At 39.4% G+C, this 6,503-nt stretch overlaps 1 pseudogene; it reads right to left on the bottom strand.

Moving 5' to 3' along the window:
* Window positions 1-1,274: 1,274 nt before the first annotated feature.
* On the bottom strand, window positions 1,275-1,804 carry LOC101115191 (large ribosomal subunit protein eL31-like; annotated as a pseudogene).
* Window positions 1,805-6,503: the final 4,699 nt, after the last annotated feature.

Raw genomic sequence — 6,503 nt, forward strand, 5'->3', positions numbered from 1 at the left:
TTTTGATTTCTAATTTGTTATATAATTTTAGTAAATTGTGTCTTTCAAGGAGTTTGTTCATTTAACTAGCTTGTCAAATTTATTGGCATAAAGTTGTTCCCAATTGTTTTTATTGTTTTTTAAAATGTATGTGGAATCTGGAATGATGTCCTTTCTTTCTTTCATAAGTGAAATTTGGTAATTCGTGTTTTCCTTATTTTTTATTGATACATCTAGATAGAGGTTTGTAGAAGGCGCTGGCATCCCATTCCAGTACTCTTGTCTGGAGAATCACATGGGCAGAGGAGCCTGGTAGGCTGCAGTCCAAGGGGTCACTAAGAGTCGGACACAACTGAGTGACTTCACTTTCACTTTTCACTTTCATGCATTGGAGAAGGAAATGGCAACCCACTCCAGTGTTCTTGCCTGGAGAATCCCAGGGACGGGGGAGCCTGTTGGGCTGCCATCTATGGGGTTGCACAGAGTCAGACATGACTGAAGCGACTTAGCAGCAGCAGCAGCAGATAGAGGTTTGTATTTCGAACTGAACTGAACTGAATCTTTTCAAGAGACCTCTTCTCACTTCTGTATCTATTTTCTACTTAACTGATTTCTATTTTGCTTTCATTTTATTGTTTTGCTCCTTTTACTTTAATTTCCTCTTCTTTTACTAGCTCCTTAAGATGAAAGCTCAGATCATTGCTTTTAAATCTTTTGTCCTTTCTAGATATTTCCGTTTAAGCATTGCTTTAGCTGCATTCCTCTAAGTCTTGTTGTATTTTGCTTCCATTATCATTCAGTTCAAAATATTTTCTAATTTCCTTGGGTATTTCTTTTCTGATTCATGAGTTATTTAGAACTTTGTTGCTTAGCTTCCAAATGTTTAAGGATATCTTTTTGCTATTGACTCCTTGTATCATACTTTTATTGTTTTTAGAAAATATGCTTTGTATGCAGAGAAGGAAATGGCAACCCACACCAGTCCTCTTGCCTGGAAAATCCCATGGATGGAGGAGCCTGGTAGGCTAGAGTCCATGGGGTCGCAAGGAGTTGGACATGGCTGAGCGACTCCACTTCACTCACTTCTTACTTAACCATTGGAGAGGGAAACGGCAACCCACTCCAGTATTCTTGTCTAGAGAATCCCATGGACAGAGGAGCCTGACGGGCCGTGGTCCATGGGGCCGCAGAGGGTTGGACTCATTTGAAGTGACTAAGCAGCAGCAGCATGCTTTGTATGAATCCAGTTCTTTGAAGTGGACTGAGATCTTTCATGGCCCAGCAGCTGATCTATTTCATAAACATTCCACATGTGCTTGGAAAATATGTGAATTCCACAGTTGGTATGTGTAGTGTTCTATAAATATCAGTAAGTTAAATTGGCTAATAATCTTATTCAAGTCTTTATTTATTAATTTTTGTGATTCTACAACCTTATTTGACAATAACAGTTGGTTCTCATCCATATTCACTGCCTGTAGCTTTTTGAAAGTGACGACAGGTACGTAGGCAATCAACATAAAGCGCTTCTTTGGTGAATCTTCATCTTCATTACATTTTCTGGACAATCACACATCAGTGTGATATGGGACATTCCTTATTCCTTGGCCCAGATAGCTTTATTAAGTCTAGTGTCAGTGTGTACATCTGGAGTTCCCATCTCCTTCATGGCAAATTTCCAGATTTCTCTGAGTGCCTGAGGGGAACACTACTTGAAACTCATTCCATAGATGTGCTTGTGAATGCTGATAGTATATTCTCTGGCCACCACCTCGCTGATGGCGAACCAGCCCTTCTTCTTGCCACCTTTCTTTGAGGGAGCCATTCTGCTGGGCTCTTATTGGAAAGCGTTTTTAAATGCATTTGTTTTAATCAAGTACTGGAATAGAAAAGTTAAAATCTCCATTTTTAATTAGAATTTGTCTCTTTCCAGATTAGCTCTGTCAGTTTTTTGCACTGAGTATATTTAAGCTTTGTATTAGATGAAAACACATTTAGGGTTGTTATCCTTTCTTAATAAATTGTTATTGCATCATTATGAAATGCTTATCTTTACTCTGTTGTGTGCTAAGTCTCTTCAGTCATGCCCGACTCTTTGTGACTCCATGGACTGTAGCCCACAGGCTCCTCTCTCCGTGAAATTCTCCAGGCAAGAATACTGACATAGGTTACCATGCCCCACTCCAGGAGATCTTCTTAACCCAGGGATTGAACCCACGTCTCTTATATCTCCTGCATTGGCAGGTGGGTTCTTTACAACCAGTGTCATCTGGGAAGCCCTTATTGCTGCTATTACTTCTTGTTATGAATTCTACTTCTTGTGTAGCCCCACTAGCATTCTTCTGATTAGTTATTTGCATGGTATAATTTTCCAATCTTTCATTTATTTTTTTAACATGTATCTATACTTGAAGTCCATTTCTTGAAAACAACATATTAACGTACGCTTTTTCAGTTCAGTTGTTCAGTTGTGTTCAACTCTTTGCGACCCCATGCACCACAGCATGCCAGCATGTCCATCAGCAACTCCCAGAGTTTACCCAACTCATGTCCATTGAGTTGGTGATGCCATCCAACCGTCTCATCCTCTGTTGTCCCTTTCTCCTTCTGCTCTCAGTCTTTCCCAGCATCAGGGTCTTTTCCAAAGAGTCAGCTCTTTGCCTCAGGTGGCCAGAGTATTGGAGTTTCAGCTTCAACATCAGTCCTTCCAATGAATACCCAGGACTGATCTCCTTCAGAATGGACTGGTTGGATCTCCTTGCAGTCCAAGGGACTCTCAAGAGTCTTCTCCAGCACCACAGTTCAAAACCATCAATACTTCAGTGCTCAGCCTTCTTTATAGTCCGACACTCACATCCATACATGACTGCTGGAAAAACCATAACCTTGACTAGACAGACATTTGTTAGCAAATCAATGTCTCCCTTTTTTAATATGCTGTCTAGGTTGGTCATAAATTCCCTTCCAAGGAGCAAGTGCCTTTTAATTTCATGACTGGAATCACCATCTGCAGTGAGTTTTGAGCCTAAAAAAATAAAATCTGTCATTGTTTCCACTGTTTCCCCATCTATTTGCCATAAAATGGTGGGACCAGATGCCCTGATCTTAGTTTTCTGAATGTTGAACTTAAAGCCAACTTTTTAAAACTCCTCCTTCACTTTTATCAAGAGGCTCTTTAGTTCTTCTTCACTTTCTGCCATAATGGTGGTGTTCTGCATATCTGAGGTTGTTGATATTTCTCCCAGAAATCTTGATTCCAGCTTGTGCTTCATCCAGCCCAGTGTTTCTCATGATGTACTCTGCATATAAATTAAATCAGTAGGATGACAATATACAGCCTTGACGTACTCCTTTTCCTATTTGGAACCAGTCTGTTGTTCCATGTCCAGTTCTAACTGTTGTTTCCTGACCTACCTACAGGTTTCACAAGAGGAAGGTCATGTGGTCTGGTATTCCCATCTCTTTCAGAATTTTCCACAGTTTGTTGTGATCCACACAGTCAAAGGCTTTGACATAGTCAATAGGAAGAAATAGATATTTTTCTGGAACTCTTTTGCTTTTTTGATGATCCAGTGGATGTTGGCAATTTGCTGGTTCCTCTGCCTTTTCTAAATCCAGCCTGATCATCTGGAAGTTCACAGTTCATGTATTGCTGAAGCCTGGCTTGGAGAATTTTGAGCATTACTTTACTAGTGTATGAGACGAGTGCAATTGTGCAGTAGTTTGAGCATTCTTTGGCATTGCCTTTCTTTGGGATTGGAATGAAAATGGACCTTTTCCAGTCCTGTGGCCACTGCTGAGTTTTCCAAACTTGCTGGCATATTGAGTGCAGCACTTTCACAGCATCAACTTTTAGGATTCGAAATAGCTCTGTTGGAATCCCATCACCTCCGCTAGCTTTGTTCGTAGTGATGCTTCCAAAGGCCCACTTGACTTCACATTCCAGGTTGTCTGGCTCTAGGTGAGTGATCACACCATTGAGATTATCTTGGTCGTGAATATCTTTTTTGTACAGTTCTTCTGTGTATTCTTGCCACCTCTTGGTTAAAATATTTTGCTTCTGTTAAGTTCATACCATTTCTGCCCTTTTTTGTGCCTATCTTTGTATGAAATGTTCCCTTGGTATCTCTATTTTTCTTGAAGAGATCTCTAGTCTTTCCCATCTTGTTGTTTTCCTCTATTTCTTTGCATTGATTGCTAAGGAAGGCTTTCTTATCTCTCCTTGCTATTGTTTGGAACTCTGAGTTCAAAAGGGTATATTTTTACTTGTCTAGTTCAGTGATCTTTACCTTTTAATTGTAGTTGTAGTCCACTCACAGTTGAAATAGTTACTATGTTTGAATTTAAGATCACCATTGCCTTTTTTGTTTTCTGGTCCTCTTTTCATCATGTCTGACTTCTTTAATTAATGAAGTATTTAAAACAATATTCTATCTTAACTTACCTGCTGATTCTTAGCCATTTTAGTGATTGCCATAGGGATTACAATATACATCCTTATATCACCATAGTCTACCTTGAATTAGCATATTTCTTTAAGTATAATATAAAAAAACTTACTATGGCATGTTTTAATTGATTTGTCCCATTTTTAGTGCTATTTGTTATCTTTCATTTTACCTCTGCACTTTATAAACCCTATCATACATTTTTATGCACTTTGAATAGTAAATTATATTTAAAAAATGAGAACAATACTTTCTAGTTACTTGCATATACATGCTTCCTGACATGCTATAACCCTTCATTTTGGTTTCTGTTTCTATCTGATATCATTTCCCTTCAGCACAAAAATCTTTCTGTTATATTTCTTTCTTCAGGGGAAAATTCTCTTGGCAATTGTTTTTATCATTCTTTTTTCTATTATTTATAAAGGATATTTTCAGCTGATATAGAATTCTAGGTCAACAGTCTCTCCTTTTCCTTCTAGTACTTTAAAGATTTCTTGTCATTGTCTTCTGGCTCATACTAATATTCACTGATATTTTCTTTTGCAATATATACTCTTTTGTTAGTTTACCCAGTAAAATTTTCATTTCAGCTATTGCATTTTGCAGTTTTTGATTTTACCTGAAATTATTTTATGGTTTCTTTTTCTCTGCTGAGCTTTCTTCATCTCTTTGATCATTACGTCCATCTTTTCCTTTGAATCAAAGAAAGTATCTCTAATAACTGTTATAAAGTCTTTTTATGGTAACTTTAACATCTATATCATCTCAGCATGCCTATTGAAGTGGGTTGCCATGCCCTGCTCCAGGGATCTTCCTGACCCAGGGGGTCTAAACTGCATTTCCTGCAATTCCTGCACTGCGGGCGGATTCTTTACCGCTGAGCCACTGGGGAAGCCCCATATCATCTCTCAGTTCAGTTCAGTGGCTCAGTCGTGTCCGGCTGGTTGCGACCCCAAGGACTGCAGCACGCCAGGCTTCCCTGTCCATCACCAGCTCCTGGAGTTTACCCAAACCCATGTCCATTGAGTCAGTGATGCCATCCAACCATCTCATCCTCTGTTGTCCCCTTCTCCAATCGTTCCCAGCATCAGGGTCTTTTCCAATGAGTCAGCTCTTTGTATCAGGTGGCCAAAGTGTTGGGGTTTCAGCTTCAGCATCAGTCCTTCCAGTGAATATTCAGGACTGATTTCCTTTAGGATGGACTGGTTGGCTCTCCTTGCAGTCTGAGGGACTCTCAAGAGTCTTCTCCAACACCACAGTTCAAAAGCATCAATTCTTCTGGTGCTCAGCTTTCTTTATAGTCTAACTCTCACATCAATACATGAGTACTGGAGAAACCATAGCTTTGACTAGACAGACCTTTGTTGACAAAGTAATATCTCTGCTTTTTAATATGCTGTCTAGGTTGATGATAACTTTTCTTCGAAGGAATAAGGGTCTTTTAATTTCATGGCTGCAGTCACCATTTGCAGTGAGTTTGGAGCCCAAAAAAGTAAAGTCTGCCACTGTTTCCATTGTTTACCCATCTATTTGCCATGAAGTGATGGGACCAGATGCCATGGTCTTAGTTTTCTGAATGTTGAACTTTAAGCCAACTTTTAAAATCTCCTCTTTCACTTTCATCAAGAGGCTCTTTAGTTCTTCTTTACTTTCTGCCATGAGGGTGGTATTATCTGCATATCTGAGGTTTTTGATATTTCTCCCAGCAATCTTGACTTCAACTTGTGCTTCATCCAGCCCAGTGTTTCTCATGATGTATTATGCATAGAAGTTAAATCAGTAGGGTGACAATATACAGCCTTGACGTACTCCTTTCCCAATTTGGAACCAGTCTATTGTTCCATGTCCAGTTCTAACTGCTGCTTCCTGATCTGCATACAGATTTCTCAGGAGACAAGTCAGGTGGTCTGGTATTCCTATCTCTTTCAGAATTTTCCACAGTTTGTTGTATTCCACAGTCAAAGGCCTTGGCATAGTAAATAAAGCAGAAGAAGATGTTTTTCTGGAGCTCTCTTGTTTTATTGATGATCCACTGGATGTTGCAATTTGATCTCTGGTTCCTCTGCCTTTTCT

The sequence above is a fragment of the Ovis aries genome, chromosome 2 (assembly GCF_016772045.2).
Source record: "Ovis aries strain OAR_USU_Benz2616 breed Rambouillet chromosome 2, ARS-UI_Ramb_v3.0, whole genome shotgun sequence".
Classification (NCBI taxonomy): domain Eukaryota; kingdom Metazoa; phylum Chordata; class Mammalia; order Artiodactyla; family Bovidae; genus Ovis; species Ovis aries.